Source organism: Chiloscyllium punctatum, chromosome 21, assembly GCF_047496795.1.
Source record: "Chiloscyllium punctatum isolate Juve2018m chromosome 21, sChiPun1.3, whole genome shotgun sequence".
NCBI classification, from domain to species: Eukaryota; Metazoa; Chordata; class Chondrichthyes; order Orectolobiformes; family Hemiscylliidae; genus Chiloscyllium; species Chiloscyllium punctatum.
The window spans coordinates 33138814-33161644 of NC_092759.1; the positions used below are offsets into that span (position 1 = coordinate 33138814).

General features: G+C 45.1%; 1 long non-coding RNA gene across 1 annotated transcript; it reads left to right on the forward strand.

Moving 5' to 3' along the window:
- The first annotated feature begins 2982 nt into the window (after positions 1–2982).
- LOC140492394 (uncharacterized) lies at positions 2983–10363 on the forward strand. Its single transcript, XR_011963548.1, has 3 exons — positions 2983–3069; positions 6505–6591; positions 10327–10363. It is a non-coding gene; the product is annotated as an uncharacterized lncRNA (long non-coding RNA).
- Positions 10364–22831: the final 12468 nt, after the last annotated feature.

The following is a 22831-nucleotide window of genomic DNA, read 5'->3' on the forward strand; positions in this document are numbered from 1 at the left end:
TGCTTAAATTCTTCCATTCAGCAAAGGAACTGAGTCAACTCTTACAAACAATAATATTTGATTATTGAGCACACTCAATGTTTGTACAATAAAGTTGTACAATAAGGTAATGAAAACTACTGCAAACTGTCTTATGTTTTAACTTAACTTTAACTGATTGTGTACCACCACACTCGAACTTGGCCGGGCCCCATGTGGTGATGCCTTCTTACTCTTCCGATGGTCTTGGAGTTGTCTTCTTTCTCAGTGGTTATTCTCCAGTTGCCGCGCTCTGTGGGGTTTTGAGGTGATTCTTCTCCTTCTAAGTCTTCAAGGCCTTGGGAGGGTATCGAGGATCTGCTAATGGAACGATCAAGTTCATTTACCCAGATCAATGAGACTCAAGCAGGGGTTGGCGTATTGATGGCCCAAGGGCGACATTGCATTGTACCATTGAAGTACAATTTCAGGAGGGTATTGCAGGCTCTGTAGCTGTCAGGTTTTCTTTGCAAACCGTCTGTGGGGAGATGCAGCCTGTCTGGATTCTGCAGCATATGGATTAGCAGAGAGTTTACTCAAGGCTGGGATCCATTTCCCAGCCTGTTTTAATCATTGTTTATTTTTAGAACTCCGTGCAAAGTTTATTAATGTCCATCATGTGCTCATTGTTTCTGGTGGCCTATCCAGTCAGAAAGACAAATACAGCGATGGCATTTATTTTGAGATGACTTGAATATTAAAGTAGGGAAGGATTTATGAGGTTTTACAAGGCCCTGATCAGACCATATTTGGAGAATTTTGCAATAGCATCATTTAAGATATATCTAGACAGCTACAAGAATGGGCAGCAAGCAAAGGGATACAGACCCTCAGAAAATATGTGACAGATTTAGCCAGAGGATCTGGATCAGTGCAGGCTTGGAGGGCTAAAGGACCTGCTCCTGTTCTGGAATTTTCTTTGTTCTTCGTTCTTTATTTTTCATTCTAAAAATTGCAAGTTTTCAACTTATTGTATGCTACAATTTAATAACATAAACCATTTATTTATTTGACAGTGCATGTTAAATTATTGTCATTTATAAATTAGAGTCAGAGTGTCATAGAGATGTACAGCATGGAAACAGACTCTTTGGTCCAACTCAGCCATGCCGACCAGATATTCCAACCCAATCTAGTCTCACCTGCCAGCACCCAGGCCATATCCCTCCAAAACCTTCCTATTTATATACCAATCCGGATGCCTTTTCAATGTTGCAATTGTACGAGCCTCCACCATGTTCTCTGGCAGCTCATTCCATACACATACCACCCTCTGCGTGAAAAAGTTGCCCCTTCAGTCTCTTTTATATTTTTCCCCTTTCACGCTAAACCTTTTCCCTCGAGTTCTGGACTCCCCCACCCCAGGCAGAACACCTTGTCTATTTACCCTATACATGTCCCTCATGATTTTATAAACCTCGATAAGGTCACCCCTCAGCCTCCAACACTCCAGGGAAAACTGCTCTAGCCAATTCAGGCTCTCCCTACAGCTCAAATGCTCCAACCCTGGCAACATCCTTGTAAATCTTTTCTGAACACATTCAAGTTTCACAACTTCCTTCCGATAGGAAGGAGACCAGAATTGCATGCAATATTCCAAAAGAACGCTCACCAACTTCCCTTACAGCCACAACATGACCTTCCAACTCCTGTATTCAATAGTCTGACCAATAAAGGAAAACATACCAAACGCCTTCTTCACTATCTTATCTATCTATGACTCTACTTTCAATGAACCTGCACTCCAAGGTCTCTTTGGTCAGCTACACTCCCTAGAACATCACCATTAGGAGTATAACTCCTGCCAGGATTTGTTTTCCGAAAATGCAGCATCTCACATTTATGTAAAATAAACTCCATCTGCCACTCCTAAGCCCATTGGCCCATCTGATCCTGTTTTAATCCGAGGTAATCTTCTTTATTGTTCTCTACACTTCCAATTTTGGTGTCATCTGCAAACTTACTAACTATACCTCTTATGCTCATATTCAAATCATTTATATAACTGAAAAAATGTATTGGACCCAGCACCGATCCTTGTGGCACTCCACTTTTCACAGGCCTCCAGTCTGTAAAACTACCCTCCACCACCACCCTCTGTCTTCTACCTTTGAGCCAGTTCTGTATCCAAATGGCTACTTCTCCCTCTATTCCATGACATCTAACCTGACTAACCAGTCTCCCATGGGGAACCTTGTCGAACGACTTACTGAAGTTCAAATAAATCATGTCCACCACTCTGCCCTCATCAATCATCATTGTTACTTCTGCAAAGAATTCAAAGAAGGCTGTGAGACATGATTTTCCACTTACAAAGCCATGCTGACTATTCCTACTCAGTCCTTGCCTTTCGAAATACATGTATATCCTGTCCCTCAGGATTCCCTCCAGGAGAAAGTGAGGACTGCAGATGCTGGAGATCAGAGCTGAAAATGTATTGCTGGAAAAGTGCAGCAGGTCAGGCAGCATCTAAGGAGCAGGAGAATCGAAGTTTCGGGCATGAGGCAATTCCTGAAGAAGAACTCATGCCCGAAACGCCGATTCTCCTGCTCCTTGGATGCTGCCTGACTGTTGTGCTTTTCCAGCACCACACTCTCGATATCTAGGGATGGTGATGGTGGTATCTGGTCATTGTTTGTAAAGGATGATTCCGTGCGTTTGATTATGTCAGGCTGTTCCTTGACTACTCTGTGAGACAGCTCTCCACATTTTGGCACCAAAAACCATATGTTAGTGAGGAGGACGTTGCACTATCAAGAGGGCTGATTCTGTGGTTGTAATTTCTGGTGCCGTGTTAGTTGCCAACTGGTCCATCCAGTTTCATTCCTGTGTTGAGACTTTGCAGTGATTAATACAGTGAAGTAGCTGGCTGGGCCGCTATCAGATTGGCAGGATTTTCTTCGCCATTGACAATGGTTTCATGGAGATCAGGAGATTCCTAATACGTTGTTTTTTTTCTTGAATTCAGATGCCACCATCTGCCAAGATGGGATTCGAACCAGGACTTCAGTCATTTGTTTTAATATTCTGGATAAAAGCTAAATACATCAGGTTTGTTCATTCATTTTAAATATCACTAACCCAGGTTTTGTTTCTTTGTAAAATACTGTCCATCATTCTGTCTCCTCCATCCTCCCCTCCAACAACGAGTGAGGAGCACATGGAGTTTCTCTGTCACTAAGACTGAGATAATCCGATCTGCTGTTTCTCTCCCTCCCACCAGCCCACTGAGCCAAACTGCCTCACGTGGTGTTCCTGGTTTTTGTCCTAAACCTACACAGTGGCACGGTGACACAGTGGTTAGCACTGCTGCCTCACAGCGCTTGAGACCCGGGTTCAATTCCCGCCTCAGGCGACTGACTGTGTGGAGTTTGCACGTTCTCCCCGTGTCTGCGTGGGTTTCCTCCGGGTGCTCCGGTTTCCTCCCACAGTCCAAAGATGTGCAGGCCAGGTGAATTGGCCACGCTAAATTGCCTATAGTGTTAGGTAAGGGGTAAATGTAGATGTAGGGGTAGGGGTATGGGTGGGTTGTGCTTCGGCGGGGCGGTGTGGACTTGTTGGGCCCAAGGGCCTGTTTCCACACTGTAAGTAATCTAATCGACATCTTTCTCCAGTCTCTTGTCAAGGATTATCAGAGCTCACCTTGACCCTTTACCCTAATCTCGCTAAACTCACTTTCCAACTCTCTTTCCGCCGCTGCCGCCTCATCACTCCCCTTCGCCAATTCATGGATATTGTTCCTTGTTCTGTCTGTTGGTCTTTTTTTGGTTATGTCCTTCTCTCCCATTCTGTGAAAAACTGATATTTGACCTCACCGTTGTTGGAAAATCCTGCTCCATCTCCACTCTCCTTTTCCTTTCTGAATTCCTTGCATTTGGTGTCCCTCAACGATCTATCCTTGGTCTCTCCTGTATCTCACGTACATAGTGCCAGGAGGTGATATCATCCAAAAACACTGTGTTAGGTTTGACATGTACACTGACGATGCCAGCTCGCCCTCCCCATCATCCCTCTCCATTACTCCACTGTTACTCGGTTATCAAACTGCTTACCACACTCCCACTACTCAATTAGCTGCAGTTTCCTCCAATGAAACATTGTCATGGTTAAACCCATTGCCTTACCTTTACCTTTCTGCTGAGCCCCTCCCTCTCACTGGGAACTCTCTGAGGCAGAATGACACTCTTCACAATATTGCTGTTATATCTGACCCCAAGGTGACCTTCTGATCAGACATCCACACAATTACAAACACCAGGAATTCCAATTTCTTAAACGTTGCTTTTCTCCACCTCACCCAGCTCCATTGCGACTGAAACCCCTTACCCGCGTCTGTGTCGCCTTAAACTTGAATCCAAAACAGAACCCTTGATTCCGTGACTCATAATCGGGTTTCAGACTCCTCTCTCAGTATTTACCCTCAGACACAACCTCTCAGTATTTGTCCTGTCAAACCCCTAAAGAATCCCATCTGTCTCAATGTGATCACCTCTCTTTCTCCAAAATCCAGTGAGTAGAGTCCCAACCTTTTCAGCCTTTATTTAAAAGATAATCCCTCCAAACCAGGGATCATCTCATTGAATCTTCCCTGAAATGCCTCCAATAAAGTGACACATTTCCTTATCTAAAGGGACCAAAACTGCTCTCATTCCTGCAGATATGGTGGTCTCACCAGCACTTCCACACGTTACTCTCAGGATATACTCCAAACTCTCATACTGAAAAGCTTTGAAACAAAACATTCGATTCCCCTTCCTGATTCCCTGTTGTAACTGTGTGGTAGCTTTCTGTGTTTCCTGAACAATTACCCCCGGTCCCTTTGTTGTGCAGTTTTCTACAGTTTCCACCATTTAAATAGTACTTTGTTCTTTTATTATCTCCTCCAAAATGAGCAATTTCCCATTTTTCCCAAGTTAAACCCCATCTGGCAACTTGTTGCCTCCTTCTCCTGTGCATCTCTCCCTTTTCATAATCCTCTTAGACCTTTACAGTTATGCCTTTTCTAGGAGATATCCCCCCTTCCCAATCTTCCAAACATTTACTGGGAGCGATGGGCAGTGGGAAGCAGGCAGAGCTGCTATCTTTTTAGGGATACGCTTTGGAGTGATTGGGAGGATCTTCCTACCCATTGGTCAGGATGGAGACAACTTGCCCATCGTTAGGCATTAGCCTTTCACACCCATGTCTTATTGATGAGGCAGAGCGGCAGCACGGAATGAAAGAAAAGAAAGTAATTCTTGTTCCCCATAACTCACTGACGCTTGGATCATTTTCTCCAATGTGTCAAAGAACTGCTTTGTTCAGTCACATGAGATCTCAAGTTGGAATCTCCTAGAAACCCACAGATTTCCCTCTGAGTTGACTGCTGATGTCCTCTAGGGTAATATGTACAGTTACCCTGGGCCATGAGGAGGGGATGGTGTGAGTTTCGAACTTGAACTGATAGTGACAGATTTTATAAACTTGTATTACAGGATATTACAGGTGGATATTCAGATGGTAATCTCAGTAAATATTCTGCTAAACTCTGATTGAATTACTCAGTATATCAGGATCTGGATATTCCCATTGTGTGTGTGAGTATTGTGTTCCAGATCAATCCCATTTGCTGCTTAAAAATTCTCCTTTGAATCATCACATTCTCTCAAAAGGTCTCCCCAAACTTTCAATGTGTCCTGTAATCCTTTTATGATGACCTGATGAGTGTAAGGTTTATTATTCGAATGTGTAATTTTTGTATAAGGATGTCTTAGAGAGGGAGCAGCATATTCTTAAAGGGGAGAATAACCATTTTGAGGGGAGGCTGTTGTTTATTGGTATCAATGATATCGGAATAGAAGAGTTCACATTGTTGGATCATTGGAATCTCTTGTGGGGTAGAATTGACCTCCATCAGAAGGATGGATTGTACTGGCACTGGAAGGGAACAGTTGCTCGTGCTATTCAGGAGGCATTAAACCAGTGAAGGAATGTGGGTAAACCCAGAGAGAGAGTGAGCGAAGAGCTACGTATGACGCTGGTACAGTTCAGACGTCAAACAGTCAAGGCAGACAAGGGCAAGGAACAGAATGAGCAGTTACACTGCATATGTTTCAATGCAGGGGGCAGAGGAGCTCAGGGTATGGTTTTGAACATCGCACTGGAATATTATAGCAATTACAGAGGCATAACTTAATGATGGATAGGACCAGCAGCTTAATGTTCCAGTATATAGATGCTATAGCAAAGATAGAAAGGGGGCAACAGAGCAGGGGGATAACATTACAGCTGGGCTTCAAGAGGGTATTCCTGGGAGTACATCCAGGCAGAACTGAGAAATAAGAAAGGGATGATCTCCTTATTGGGGTGGTACTATTGACCGCCCCACGCCCCCACTTCCCCAATAGTCAGCAGGGAGTTGAGAAGCAAATTTACTCAGAGATCACTTATCTGTAAGAATAGTATGGTTGTGTACAAGACTTGACCTTCTTTGTTATTCATTCACAGGATGAGGGTGTCACTGGCTGGGCCCAAAGGGCAGTAAAGAGTCAACTACATTGCTGTGGGTCTGGAGTCACATGTAGGCCAGACCAGGTAAGGATGGCAGATTCCTTCCCTGAAGGATATTAGCGAATCTGATGAGGCTTTTTTTCGCAATAATCAACAATGGATTCGTGGTCTTTAATAGATTCTTAATTCCAAATTTTTATTGAACTCACATTCCACTGTCTGCCGTGACGGGATCCAAACTCTGGGCCCCAGAACGTTACCTGGGTGTCTGTATTATCCATCTAATGATAATCTCACTGGGCATTTGGTAGGGTGAGTGACTGAAGTATCCGTGCGGCAGCACATCAGCACCAAAGATCCCATGGTCTCTGCAGAAGATAGAAAGGGCTGGGGAGGGAGATATATCGCTGGTGGTGGGGTCTGACTGTAGGTAGCAGACATAGCAGAGGTTACTGGTGATTAGTGGGTGGCAGGTGAGGAGTGGGGGGATTATATTCTTATTGTGGTTGGAGGGGTGGGGGGGAAGGCGGAGGTACAGGAAGTGGAGAATATGCGTTGGAGTGCATTGTTGATCAAGTGGGTGAGAAATGCGGTCCTTGAAAGAGGAAACCTTTCTGTGATGTCCTGGAGTGGAACTGCTTCTTCTGGGAGCAGATATGGCAGAGGCGGAGGAATTGGGAGTACAGGATCACGTTTTTACAGGAATATACTCGAAAGTAATCAGGAGAGCAAAAAGGGGACTTGAAATATCTCTAGAAAATAGTTTAAGGAGAATCTAAAGAGATTCTACAAATACTTTAAGCATAAAATAAAACCCGGACAGAGAATAGGACCCCTTAAAGATCAACAAGGTCATTTATGGAACAACAGGATGTGGGAGAAATACTATGCTCTTCAATTCTACAGAGTTTGGAGAAATAAGTAGTGATAACTTGAAAAGTGTCTATATTACAGAGGAGGAAGTACTGGATGTCTTAAACAGTAGCAAGGTGGATAAATCCCTGGGACCTGATCAGGTGTATCCCAGAAATTTGTGGAAAGCTAGGAAGGTGTTGGCAGTGCCCCTCCCTGAGGTATTTATATCATTGTTTGTGACAGGTGAGGTACTGGAAGATGGGTGCCATTATTTTAAAAAGGTGGTAAGGAAAGGCCAGGGAACAAGAGAACAGTCAACCTAACGTCAGTGGTAGGTAAGTTGTTGGAAGGGATTCTGAGGGACAGGATTTACATGTATTTGGAAAGACGAGGATTGATTAGGGCAAGTTAACATGGCTTTGTGTGTGGGAAATTCTCTCTCTCTAACTTGATTGAGTTATTTTGAAGATGTGACAAAGGTGATTGATGAAGGCAGACTGTGGACGTTGTCTATATTGACACTGAACGATGTTCCACAAAGCAGACTGGTTAGCAAGGTTCGATAACATGAAATGTTGGGTGAACTAGCCATTTGGATACAAAACTGGCTTGAAGGTAGGAGGCAGAGGGTGGTGATGGAAGATTGCTTTGCGGACTGGAGGCCTGTGAGCAGCATTGTCCTGCTAGAATGGATATTGGATCCTTAAATAAATGACTTGGATGTGAATATATGAGATATGGTCAGTGGGTTTACAGAAGACACCAAAATTGGAGGTGTAGTGGACAATGAAGAAGGTTAGTTCAGAATGCAACAGTATCTTGACCAAATGGGTCATTGGAGCGAGGAATGGCAGACTGGGCTCAATTTAGACAAATGTAAGCTGTTGGCTTTTGGAAAGGCAAATCAGAGCAGGACTTGTACACTTAATGGTAAAGTCCTTGGGAATGTTGCTGAACATAGAGACCATGGAGTGCAGGTTCATTGTTCCTTGAAAGTAGAATCGCAGGTAGACAGACTAGTGATGGTGGTGTTTGACATGCTTATATTTATTGGTCAATGCATTGAGTACAGAAGCTGGGACGTCAAATTGTGGTTGGACAGGACATTGATTAAGCCATTTCAGTAATTATGTTTTAAGTTCGAAATTCCCTGTTTTGGAAAGGATGTTGTGAATCTTGAAAGAGTTCAGACAAGATTTACAAAGACTTTGCTAGGGTTGGAGGATTTGGGCTACAGGGAGAGGGTGAATAGGCCAGGGTTAATTTCCTTGGAGAGTCAAAGACTGAGAGGTGACTTCATGGAGATTTATAAAATCATGAGGGGCATGGATAAGGTGAACAGCCAGGGTCTTTTCCCCCCAGTTAGGTGGGTTCAAAACAAGATCACATGGGCTAAAGTTGAGAGGGCAAAGATTAAAAATGGATCTAAGGGGCAAAGTTTTCAAGCTGTGTGTGGTGGATGTGTGGAATGAGCTGCCAGATGAAGTAGTGGAGGCTGATACAATTACAACATTTTAAAGGCATCCGATTGGGTACGTGAATAGGAAGAGTTTCCAATGATACGGACCAATAACTGGCAAATGGGACTCCGTTTGTTGAGGATTCCGAGTTGTCATGGACAAATTGGACCAAAGGTCTGTTCCTGTGCTGTACATCTCTATGACACTAATAACTGAAAATAAGATGTGTTCCTCTTCTGTGGAGAGCTAGTAGAAGCACAGATAATTGTTCTTGGAGCTGAGAAGGTTAAGCAGTGATTTTGACCAGGTGCAAATTTGTTTCTAGGATATCTAATCTGCAGCGAGAGGGGAATTGTTAACAATGTCACAATTTTAGTAGCTATTTTCAGGTAATTGGCAAATAATGTGAATATGTGAATATTTTTTTTTCAGTAAGTTCTGAGTATCTGGAACAGTCTGAATGGCAGCTGGACACAGACTCAGCAGTTATTCATGAACAGATTTAGAATTTTACTTTTTAAGGGAAGATTTCGGGGGCTATGGGCAAATGGGAAGGGAATTGGGACAGATTTGCAGCATCTCCAGAGGGAGAGGGTACATCCCAAATGGGCTGAATAGCCCCAGCCCCTGTGCTCTGTGATACTGCCCCATTGACTGTGAATGTTGAAGCTCATCCCAGGGCAGAGAGAGGGAGGATCCCACCACTCACCTCACAATGGGCCCCGAATGATTGATGTCAGCGCAGGCCAATGGGGGGCAGAGGGCAGTACTGGAGGACCAGGTCGCACCAGTTTGTCCTCCAACCAATCGGAGTGAATGAGGGCATCCTCAAGGCTGGAACGAAAGAAAGGCACATATCGCAGAGATTTGAGAAACTGGAGGACATGAGATAGGGAGCGTTCTGTGGCTGGTGAGAAATTATATAAATAAGGAAGAGTTGTGAGGCTGGATGAGATGACAGTGATCGGGAGAGTTGAGGATGGAGGAATTTAGAGTTAGTGAGGATAAGAGTCCTAATGTTATACAGCAAGGAAACAGGCCCTGTGGTCCAACTGGTCCATGCCAACCATAATTCCAAATTGAACTGATTGTACCTGCCTCTGATTGGTCCACATCCATCCAAATATTTCCTATTTATGTACTTATCTGAATATCTTTTAAATATTGTAATTGTATTCACAGCTACCACTTCCTCTGGAAGTTCATTTCACACGTATAGTTTTTTTAAAAACCCTAATGTCTTTTCTCAAATCTTTCTAATTTCTTCTCAAAATGAATGCACCCAAGTTTTGAATCTCCCTCTCCCCCAGCTATTCACCTTATCTACACTCTTTCTGATTTTGTAAACCTCTAATAAGGTCACCCCTCAACCTTGTGCATGCCAGTGAAAAAAATTCCCAGCCTATCCAGCCTCTCCTTAGAAAACAATCCCTCCATTCATGGAAACGTCCTGGTAAATCTCTTCTGAACCTGCTCCAATTTAATAACATCCTTCCTATAACAGCACAACCAGAACTGGACAGAGTATTCCAGATGTGGCCTGCCCAGCGTGCTGTACATCCTCAACATATAGTCCCAACTCCTGTACTCAAAGGTCTGAACGATGAAGGTAAGTGTGCTAAGCACCTTCTTAACCACCCTGTCTACATGTAACACACACTTCAAAGATCTGAAGCCCTCGGTCTCTTTGTTCCCATATCAATACTCAAGGCCCTACTTTTATTGAGTGTAAGTCCTACCCTCGTTTGTTTTGTCAGGATGTTATATTTTTCATTTATTCCAATCCAAAACATTTTTGAGTATAAAGGCAGTAGGAGTATAAGTAAGAGGGAAATCAGGAGGCAAAAAAGGGGCGTGAGATAGCTTTGGCAAATAGGGTTAAGGATAATCCAAAGGGCTTTTGTAAATACATGAGGAACAAAAGGCTAACTAGGGAGAAAATAGAGACCCTCAAAGATCAGCAAGGCAGCCATTGTGAGGAGCTGCTGGCGATGAGCGAGGTAGGAAACAAGTATTTTGCATTAGTGTTTACTGTGAAGAAGTACATGGGAGATATAGAATGTGGGGAAATAAATGGTGACATCTTGAAAAATGTCCATATCACAGAGGAGGAGGAGGTGCTCAATGAGTGGCTAAGGAGCTGGTGCAGGGGAAAAGGATTCACGTTTTTTGGATCATTGTGATCTCCTCTGGAGTAGAGTTGACCTGCATAAGAAGGATGGATTGTACCTGAATTGGAAGGTGTCTAACATCGAGGCAGGGAGACTGGCTGGTGATACTCGGGAGGCATTAAACCAGTGAGGGAGTGGGTGAAAACCCAAGAAGATACTGAGAAAAGTGGTATGTCTGAGGCTGGTACAGTGCAGAAGTCAAATAGTCAAGGTAGGCAAGGGTCAGTATTAATATGATGGGCTGAATGAAGTCGGACTGAGCAGTTGCACTGCAATTACTTCAATAGAAGAGGCCTGCCAGGGAAGGCAGATGAGCTCAGGGTATGGTTTTGAACATGGCACTGGGATATTATAGAAATTACAGAGGATTCACTCAGGGATGGATAGGCCTGGCAGCTTAATGTTCCAGGGTATAGATGCTATAGGAAGAATAGAAAGGGGGACAAGAGAGGAGGGGAGTGGCATTTTTGATTTGGGATAGCATTATGTTTTTGCTTAGGCAAGATATTCCTGGGAGTACGCCCAGTGAAGTTATTAGGTGGAACTGGGAAATAAGAAAGGGATGATCACCTTATTGGGGTTTTCTGCATGGATTTCGTCCGGGTGCTCTGGTTTCCTCCCACAATCCAAAGATGTGTAGGGTAGGTTGGATTGTCCAGGCTGAATTGCCCACAGTGTTCAGGGATGTGTAGGTTGGCTGGCCCTGGGAAATGCAATGTTACAGGGGGAGGTTAGGAGGCTCTCCAGGTCAGTATCAATGTGATGGGCTGAATGACCTGCTTCCACACTGTTGGGAGTCTCTGATAATTCTACTAGTTTTTAAATAGTTACAGAAAATTATGTACCAGTTCTAAAAGTTAAGATTCTGAATTGGACGAAGGCCAATTTTGATGGCACAAGGCAAGAACTTTCATCTGGCCCCTCAGGCCTGCTCTACCATTCAATAAGATCAGGGCTGATCTTTTCATGGCCTCAGCTCCACATTCCTGCTCTCTCACCATAACCCTTAATTCTTTTCCTGTTCACAAATCTACATTTTGCCTTAAAGGCATTCAAGTTGATAATGTCAAATGCTGCACTCGGCAGGGAATTCCACAGATTCACAACCCTTTAGCTGAAGAAGCTCCTCCTGAACTCAGTCCTAAATCTGCTCCCCGTTATTTTGAGGTTATGCTCTAGTTTGACCCGTCCCCCAGTGGAAATAGCCTCCCTGCTTCTATCTTACCTACTCCCTTCATAATTTTATTTTTTCCTCTCCAACCTCCCATTCTTCTAAATTACAATGACTATAGAACCAGTTTTCTCAATCTCTCCACATATACCAATCCTCTCAACTCCCAACTCAAACTAGTGAACCTCTTCTGTACTCCCTCTAGTACCAGTACATCTTTGCTCATGTAAGGGGACCAAACCTGTACACAGTACTCCAGCTTTGGCCTCCACAGCACCCTGTACAGCTGCAGCATCACCATCCCTCTAGCAATGAAGGACAATATTCCCTTCACTGCCATAATTACCTGCTGCACCTGCATACCAACTTCCTGTGATTCGTGCACAAGGACACCCAGCTCCCTCTGCACAGCAGCATGGTGCACGTTTTCACCATTTCATCATCAGTTTGCTGTTAGTCCGACCAAAATGGATGACCTCACATATCCCAACATTGAACTCCATCTGCCAGATCCTTACCCACTCATGTAACCGATCTGTATCCCTGTGCAGACTTAGTGGCCTCTGCACACATTGCTCTACCTCATCTTTGTATCAAATGTGAACTCTTGACACCGTACACTTGGTCCTCAACTCCAAAACATGTGTGTAAATTGCGAACTGTTGTCTTGCCAACACTTATCCAAACACCCGTTTATCCCCATTCTTTATTTTTGTTGGTTAACCGATCCAGTTTCAATGATAATACATTACCCATAATGCTGTGCATCTTTACCTTATACAGCAGCCTTTCGTGTGGCAACTTATCGAATACTTTCTGGAAATCCAGGTACACCACATCCACCGAGTCCACCTTGTCCAACGCGCTCGTCGTATCCTCAAATAATTCCAGTAAATCCTTAAACGTGACCTGTCTGTCATGAATCCATGCTGTTGTGGTTCTGTTCGCCGAGCTGGGAATTTGTCTTGCAAACGTTTCGTCCCCTGTCTAGGTGACATCCTCAGTGCTTGGGAGCCTCCTGTGAAGCGTCTCCTAGACAGGGGACGAAACATTTGCAAGACAAATTCCCAGCTCGGCGAACAGAACCACAACAACGAGCACCCGAGCTACAAATCTTCTCCCAAACTTTGAGATCCATGCTGTGTCTGCTAAATGAGACAATTTCTACCCAGATATCTCACCATTACTTCCTTGAGAGATTCAAGCATTTTCTCCACTACAGAAGTTAACGGGTCCTTTTTGATAAATAATCACACCGCATTTGCAGCTTCCAGTCTGTCAAAACCATCCCAGAATCCAACAAATTTTAGTGAATTATCACAAGTCTATTTGTTATTCAACCCACACACCCCCCCCCCCCCCCCCCCCACCGCCCAACCACCACCCCTGCATCCTTTAGTCCCTGGGATGCAATCCATCAGGGTCAGGAGACCCATCTACCTTTTGGCTGTTAACTTTCCCAACATTACCTCTTTACTGCGAATGATTGCTTCTCTGTCCTCATCTGCCATTGCCTCCATAGGTCTGCGACAACAAGAGTACACAGACAGTATGTTCCTCTTAAGGCCAAGGCTGGTAGGTGTAGGGAATGCTGCCTATCGAAAGAAATTGAGGGCCTGGTCAAGAAAATGAAGGAGGCATGTGGCAGGTACAGAGAGCTGTGTTTGTGAGAATCCCTAGAGGAGTATAGGGACAGTAGGAGTATACTCGAGGTAAACCATGAGGGCATAAAGGGGACATGAGATAGCTTTAGGAAATAGGTTTAACGAGAATCCAAAGTGATTGTACAAAAACACTAAGGACAAACTAGTAACCAGGCAAAACTCAAGGCTGTCTGTGGAACCGCAGGAGGTGAGAGAGATTCTATATGAGAAGAGAGGTTTTACTAACGAAATGTGCACATCGGAAAACACAAATTTGAACGTCCCAGTCTCGTGTTTTCAGTAAACGGGGAATTGCCTGAGTATGGGTGTGCACCGCCATCTTTATTCGGGGCAAGAATTCACTGGACACGTGTGGAGCCATCAGCTTTATAGGGGGCAAGGTGCAGCCAGGCGCATGTGCAGCCTTTCTCTGGTACAGAGTCTTTGGGCAGGATTTACACAGGCAACATTCAAACTCCGAGAAATGGATGTTTATTTCTGGATTTGTTTCATTCATTTCAATGATTTGGTATCGTAAATGAGTTTGCAGGTGATACAAAATTAGAGATATTGTGGATAATGAAGAAGGTTTCCTCAGATTACAATGAGATATTGATCAGTTGGGGTTTAATTTAGATAAATGTTAGGTGCTGCAGTTTGGAAAAGCAAATCAGGGCAGGACTTAGACACTGAATGGCAAGACCCTGGAGACGTTTGCAGAACAAAGAGACCTTCGACTGCAGGTTCATAGTTCTTGCAAGTCAAGTTCCAGGTAGATAGGATGATGAAGACGGTGTGCAGTATATTTTCCTTTATTGGTTAGAGCTTTGAGTATCGGATGTGGGAGGTCATGTTGCTGTCCAGGACATTCGTTAGGCCACTTTTGGAATATTGTGCGCAATTCTGACCTGCCTCCTATCAGAAGGGTGCTGTGAAACTTGAAAGGTTTCAAAAAAGACTTACAAGGATGTTGTTAGGGTTGGAGGATTTGAGCTACAGGATGAGGCATAAAAGCTGGGGCTGTTTTCCCTGGAGTTTCATAGGCTGAGCGTTGATGCTATGGAGGTTTATACAATCATGAGGGGCAAAAATAGAGTAAATGAACAAGGTGTTTTCCCTGGAGTGGTGGTGTCCAGAAGTAGAGGGCATTGCTTTAGGGTGAACAGGTAAAATTTCAAAGGAGCCTAAAGGACAACTCTTTCATGCAGTGGGTGGAATGAGTTGCCAGAGGAGGTAGTGGAGGCTAGTACAATTAAAGCATGTTAAAGTCATCTAAATAGACACGTATGATTAGGAAGCATTTACAGGGCTATGGGCCAAATGCTGGCAAATGGGAATAGATGAGGTTTGGCTACCTGTTTGGCAAGGATGAGTTAGAAGTGATTAGATTACTTACAGTGTGGAAACAGGCCCTTCAGCCCAACAAGTCCACACCGACCCGCCGAAGCGGACCCACCCATACCCATTCCCCGACATTTACCCCTGCATCTAACACTACGGGCAACTTAGCGTGGCCAATTCACCTGACCTGCACATTTTTGGACTGTGGGAGGAAACCGGAGCACCCGGAGGAAACCCACGCAGACACGGGGAGAATGTGCAAACTCCACACAGTCAGTCGCCTGAGCCGGGAATTGAACCCGGGTCTCTGGTGCTGTGAGGCAGCAGTGCTAACCACTGTGCCACCCATCGAAGGGTCTATGTCGGTGCTATACATCTCCATGACTGTGGGATCATAACAGCTTATACTGCTCTGCTTCATCTCTGGGCTCCCTCATGTCAATATCTAGCTTCCTCAATCTCGAACAATGGGTGGATTTTTGGTCTGTTTGGTATTTTACGATTGTTTTTACAGACATTTTTGTAAGTTAATTTTTCATTGCTGCCCAGCACGTGACCATGCGCTGCTTATCAATATTTTCTGGAAAATCTTTAACAGTCAAGAATTCCTTTTTCCAATAAGCAAGTGTATCTTCCTTCCATTTCTGACTATCTCATTCTACGCCATTTTCATTCCCTGTAATCCATTTTGCACTCCTTGAAACATCAACTGTGTTTCTCCTTCCACAGATACCAGTGATTAATGTCAAAGCCCTGTTGCCTATGGAGAGGGTGATGTTTGACTTTCTTCTCCAGCTGCAGTTTGTGTGGTGAAGGTGCTCCCACAATGTGGTTGGGTAAGAGACATTACAGAGTATTCATTCATTAACAGTAAAGATCTGAAGATAATGTCCAAATCAACAACCGTTTGTATTTTTGTTATCATGAATATAATTCCACAAAAACATTATTGAGAATTTTAAACATAAGGCCAGAGATGGTGATATTAGGTCAGGTGACCAAAAGCATTGCCAAATAAGCAGGTTTTGAGAAATGTCTTAAAGGAGGAAAGCACACCTGTGAGGTTTTGACTGCGAATTTCAGACCTTGTTGCTTTGGCAACTGTAAAAGCAGCCACACAGGTGAAGTAATGAATGAACAGGTCATTGGGAGTCTCGAACAGAATGGGTTGTCAAGGTTTCAAAGGTTGTGTGATGCAGCGAGCTCGGGATGATCACAACCAGGAATTAAATCAAGAGTGACAATTTTAAATTGAGGGATGTGGGCCGGATGCTGGCAGGTGAGACTAGATTGGGTTGGGATATCTGGTCGGCATGGACGGGTTGGATTGAAGGGTCTGTTTCCATGCTGTACATCTCTGTGGCTCTATGTTGTTGATTATGAATCAGAGCCTTTTGATGGATCAACAAGGTTTGGTTTGAGGGAGTACTTGGGCAGCAGAGAATTAGTTTTTCTTGAGATTATGGGAGGTTGAATGTGGGAAGCTGGCCAGGAGTATGTTTGGATACTGAAGTCTGGAGATAACACAAGGTGGATGGGAGTGTATAAGCTGAGACAAGGGTGGAAATATCTAGAATTAGTGATCTTCTCGTGGGACTGGGCTGTCACTCTCACCTCACCTCTGGGATTCAGTTAGTTGTCAGATTGTGAATCAGCACGGTAACACAATCGGGAGCTGAGTGGCCCTGGTGGAGCCTAAAATGAGTGTCGCTGAGCTGGCTGTTGCTGAGCAGCTGCTGCTTGGTAGCCCTGTTAATGATATCTTCCATCACTTTACTGCTGATCGAGTGTGGACTGATAGATGGAAATTGGCTGGGTTGGGTTGCCCTGTGTTTTTGTGTTGAACACCCCTGGGCAATGCTCCACATTGTTGATAGATGCCAGTGCTGGAGTAGTATGTGACTTGGTGGGTGGCAAGTTCTGGAGCCCAAGCTATCAGCGTTATTGCCAGAATATTGGCAGGGCCCGTAGACTTTGCACTACTTAACCATTTCTTGATTTTATTCAAACTCAATCGAACTGGGTTCAAACTCACATCTGTGATGTTAGAAACCACTGGAGAAGGCTAAGATGGATCATCCCACTTCGCACTTCTGGCTGCAGATTGCTGCAAATGCTGTTGTCTTATCTGGTGCATGGATGTGTGAGGCCCCTCCATCAGTAAGGGTGGGAATTTCTGTGATGCTTCCTCCAGTGAGTTGTTTAATTGTCCATCACCGTTCACAACTGGGTGTAGCAGAACTGCAGAGCTCCGATCTGTTCCACTGGATGTAGGATCACTTAGCTCTGTTGCTTGCTGCTGATGCTGTTTGAAATGCAGATAATCCTGTTTGGTAGATTCACCAGGTTGGCACTTCATTTGTAGGTATGCCTGGTGCTGCTCATGGCATGCCCTCATTTACTGTCCATTGTGATGGTTGAGAGTGGGATTTACAAACCCATGAGATTTCAGATTGTGCTGGAGTACAGTTCTGCTGCTGTTGATGACCCACAGTGCCTCAGAGATACCCAGTTTGAGATCCTACATCTCTTCAAAGTCTGTCCCATTTAGAACGTTGATAGTGCCACTCAACACGATGGAGGTTTTTCTCAACATTAAGCCAAGACTTGTGACTCCAAAAGGAATGTGTGATGGTCGCTCCTACCGATACTGTCATGGACAGATGTATCTGAAGCTGGTCAATTCATAACAATGAGATCAAGTATGTTTTTCCCTCTTGGTTCCCTCACTACCCACTGCAGACTCAGATGAACAGCTATGTCCTGGCCAGCTCAATCAGTAATTCTGTTGCAGAGTTAGTCTCGATTGTGGACATTGAAATTCTGTACCCAGAGTACGTTTGACAGCATTTTACTTCCTCAGTGCTTCTGTCAAATGTTGTTCAACATGAAGGAGAACTGATCTATCAGCCAAGCGAGGACAGTACGTGGTACTCAGCAGGAGCCATGAGATTTCCTGGTGTCCGGGGACAATGCTGAGTACTCCAAGGGCAAATCCTCCATGTCTGCGCCACCACCTCTTCTTGGTCTGTCCTGCTGGTGGGGCAGGACATATCCAGAGATTTCAGGAGAAAGTGAAGACTGCAGATCAGAGTCGAGAGTGTGGTGCTGGAAAAGCACAGCAGGTCAGGCTGATGAAGAGCTTAGGCTCGAAACATCGATTCTCCTTCTCCTCGGAAGCTGCCTGACCGGTTGTGCTATTCCTGCACCACACTCTCTATCTAGGGATGGTGATGGTGGTGTCTGGTCATTGTCTGTAAGGGTTGATTTCATGTGTATGAGTATGTCAGGCTGTTCCTTGATTGGTCTGTGAGACAGCTCTGCACATTTTGGCCCCAAACTCCAGATGTTAGTGAGGAGGACGTTGCACCATCGAGAGGGCTGATTCTGTGGTTGTATTAAATGGTGCCTTTTTAGATACCAAGTGGTCCATCCAGTTTCATTCCTGTGTTGAGACTTTGCAGTGTTTAATACAGTGAGTCGCTTCCTGGGTCACTGTCAGGTTGGCAGGGTTTTTTTTCCGCCATTGACAATGATTGCATGGAGATCAGGAGATTCCTAATTCCAGTTATTTTTTTCTTGTATTCAGACTCCACCATCTGCCAAGATGGGATTCGAACCAGGACTTCAGTCATTTGTTTCAATATTTTGGATAAAATTTAAATACATTAGGTTTGTTCACTCACTTTAAATATCACTTACCCAGGTTTTGTTTCTTTGTGAAACACTGTTCATCATCCTGTCTCCTCCATCCTTCTCTCCAACAGCAAGAGTTTGGAGCACATGGAGTTTCTCTGTCACTAAGACTGTGATAATCCGATCTGTTCTTCCCACCCCTCCTCCCACTAGCCCACTGAGTCAAATTGCCTCACGTGGTGTTCCCGGTTTTTGTCCAAACCTACATCTTCCTCCAGTCTCATGTCAAGCCTTATCAGAGCTCACCTTGACCCTTTACCCTAATCTCACTAAACCATAGCCTTTCCAACTCTCTTTTCTCCTCCTCCTCATCAGTCCCCCTCACCGATTCACAGACATTGTTCCTTGTTCTGTCTTTTCTGGTTATGTCCTTCTCTCCCATTCTGTGAAAAACTGACATTTGACCTCACGGTTGTTGGAAAATCCTGCTCCATCTCCACTCTCCCTTTCCTTTCTGAATTCCTTGCATTTGGTGTCCCTCATGGATCTATCCTTGGTCCCTCCTGTATCTCACCTCCATAATGCCAGGAGGTGACATTGTGCAAAAGTACCATGTTGGGTTTCACATGTACACTGACGATGCCCAGCTCTCACTCCCCATCATCCCTCTCCATTACTCCACTGTTACTCAGTTTTCAAACTGCTTATCACATTCCCTCTACTCGATTAGGTGCAGTTTCCCCCAATGAAACATTGTAGTGGTTAAACCTGTTATTTTACAAATTCCTTTCCCTAACTACTGAGCCTCTCCCTCTCACTGGGAACTATGCAGCAGAACTAGTCTCTTAACAATACTGCTGTTATATCTGACGCGAAGCTGACCTTCTGATTCGACATCTACACAATCCCAAACACCAGGAATTCCAATCTCTAAACCGTTGCTTATCTCCTCTTCACCCCAGCTCCATTGCTACTGAAACCTCTTACCCGTGTCTGTGTTGCCTTAAACTTGACGAATCCAAAACAGAACCCTTGATACTGTGACTGGCTTAGAATCTGGTTTCAGACTCCTCTCTCAGTATTTACTCTCAGACACATCAGTATTTATTGTGTGAAACCCCTTAAGAATCTGGCGGTGCAGTCTGATTGTAGGTAGTGAAAATGGCAGAGGATGATATTTTGTATCTGGGTGGAAGGTAAGGACTTGGGGAGTTCTATCCTTGTTGCAGTTGAAGGTGTGGGTTTCAAAGGCAGAGGTGCAGGAAGTGGAGGAGATACATTGGATTGTATTGACCACATGGGAGGGGAAATTGCAGTCCTTGAAATATGGGGCCATTTGGTATGTTCTGGCTTCACTGGAACACAGCAGTAATCATGAGACAGAGATGTTGGCCAGGGAACAGGCTCGTGTGTTAAAGTGGCAGGCAGCTGGAAGCTCGGGGTCTGTTTTTGCAGCAGAACGTAGATCATAAGTCGCCATTTCCGCCGCCTCCACTGAGATGCTGCCAGACACAAGTTCCTGTCCCCTTCATTAACAGCTATGCACCCCCCCCCCCCCCCCCCCAGATCGTAATCCACTCCTTTGTCTTTCCAAATGTTCTGGTCTCTCTTTGGGTTCTGTCCCTGCCTATTATTTACTCTTTAACCCCTATCTCGTGCAGTACAGAGATCTGCAGGTTAGTTGAATTGGCCAAGCTAAATTTCCCATAATGTTCAGGGATGTGTAGGTTAGGTGCATTAGTCAGGAGAAATGTAGAGTAATAGGGTAGGGGAATGGGTCTGGGTGGGATACTCTTCGGAGGGACGCTGTGGAAATTTTGGGCCGAATGGCCTGTTTCCACACTGTCAGGATTCTAATTTTCCCAGCTCCCATCGGATCGGAGGAAGGGCCACTGGACAGATTTCTGTTCCCAGATGCTGCCAGACCTGCTGAGCTTTCCCAGCACCTTCTGCTTGTTGTTCCTGATTGACACCATCCATACACCTTCCAGGTTTGATTCAGACAGGGGGAGGATCCCACCACTGACCTCACAATGGGCTCCAGCTGATTGGTGGAAGCTTCGGACCAATAGGAAAAAATGATGGGACTGGTGGACCAAGTGGAACCAGCTGGTCATCCAAACAATGGGAGTGAATGAGGGGATTGGCCAGTGGGATGATACGTCACCAGTAACTCTGCTGATGCAGTGCCACGTGACTCGGCCGTTGGTGAATGTGGGAGATGCAAACAGGGAAGGGGAGAGTGGCCACGGGGACAGTGAGATAATGAGTCACTTTAGACTGGGAAGATTTAATTACACTCTGTGCGGTTCATAAGTCTGAATTAGAAACTCTTAGTCCCGCGTTTGCAGCAGATGGGAAAATGGCTGCGGCCCTTAGGCAGTGATAGGCCCTGGGATATGGTCGCCATCTTTATTGGGGGCAAGGTACAGTGAGGCGCATGTGCATGTTCCCTTCCGAGGATGGGGGGTGCGATTTGAAGAGAGGCATTTACACATCAAGCACATACCAAGAGAAAAGTATGTCTTTATATTCTTCCTGCACTGACTGTGAGTTTTGTTTTGTGAATTCATTTCATAGGATATTATATCAGAATAATTGAGGCTGGAATCTCAAAAGCAAGTTTTCTACAGTCAATGGAGTCATCAGGATCTGAATATCATTGGCATTTAACTGTGGAAGGAGAAAGGTTTATCTGATCTGTTTGTGGGAAAATATCTCCAATATTTTTGTTAAGCAGAAAGATGTACAAATTCATGGTTGGGTCACCCTTTGGGTATGTGCTCTGTTCTGGGCTCTGCAGCAGAGGAAGGAGGTATTAGCCTGAAATGGAGCACAGATTTATCCAGATTACACCTCGTCACTTTGTAAGAACTCTCAGATTTAGACCCAATCACCCACTTCATCATGTTAAGCTGTAAACTTTCCATTAAAAATCCTTTTGTCACCCCAGCCCGGACGGAATTTCACATTGGCCCCAAGGTTCCGTACTTCCCGCGGGAGCCTGTGCCCCACAACCTGAGCCGCCTCCGGAATTTTAATTTTGTCCCCTTAAGGGATATAAAAAGGAAGGCCCTGTATCGACTGCTGCTGCACACCGTCCACCTCTTCTCCCTCATCCACCGTCCGGACACGCCTTGGCGTGCCCATTTGCCACCGGGCGGTGGGGATCCCCAGTGGAGGGCTCTCTACGCGGGAGTCCTGCCCCTTTCTCTCGGGGATCTGGGGTGGAGGGTGCTGCACGCAGCAGTCCCCTGCAACCGCAGATTGCGGTGGTTCACGGTCTCCCAGCCCAACTGCTTGTTCTGTGGCGCTGTGGAGTCCGTGGACCATGTATATATTGAGTGTGGGCGTTTGCACTCCCTTTTTGACTTTCTTAAAAACCTTCTCCTCTGCTTTTGGCTGCCCTTCAGTCCCACGCTCCTGATCTTCGGGCACCCGATACAGAGGAGGAAGGGCAGGTCCGAAGACCTCCTCGTGGGTCTGCTCCTGGGCCTGGCCAAACTGGCCATCAACAGGTCCAGGCAGCGGGCCGTGGAGGGGGTCGTTAGGGCCGACTGCCTGCCCCTCTTCCGGGGTTACGTTAGAGCCCGGGTGTCCTTGGAGAGGGAGCACGCGGTGTCCACCAACACCCTGGAGTCGTTCAGGGAGAGGTGGACGCCGCAGGGAGTGGAGTGCATCATTTCTCCCTCCAACTCTATTTGATTTAGTCCCTACCCTCCCCGTCACTGTTTTGATCACAGAGCATTGCCCTGTGATTTGAAGGGCAGTGCTTGTCACTAGCCACTCGGGTGTTTTTCATATCTTCCTGGTGGTGGCAATTGAATAAAGATTCGTGCACTTTGTGTCTTTCACTGTGTCTCGCAAAAAAAAAGAAAAAAAAGAAGAAAAAAAATCCTTTTGGACTCAAATTCCAGTACCTTTTCAGGTGGAATGTTCCAGCTTCTGACAACTGTCTGTTCGTTCAGAAACTACTGAGGTCCATGTTGACTCTGGGGTTACAAAGGGCTGAATTGAAAGATGAGGTGCTGTCCCTGAGCTCCCATT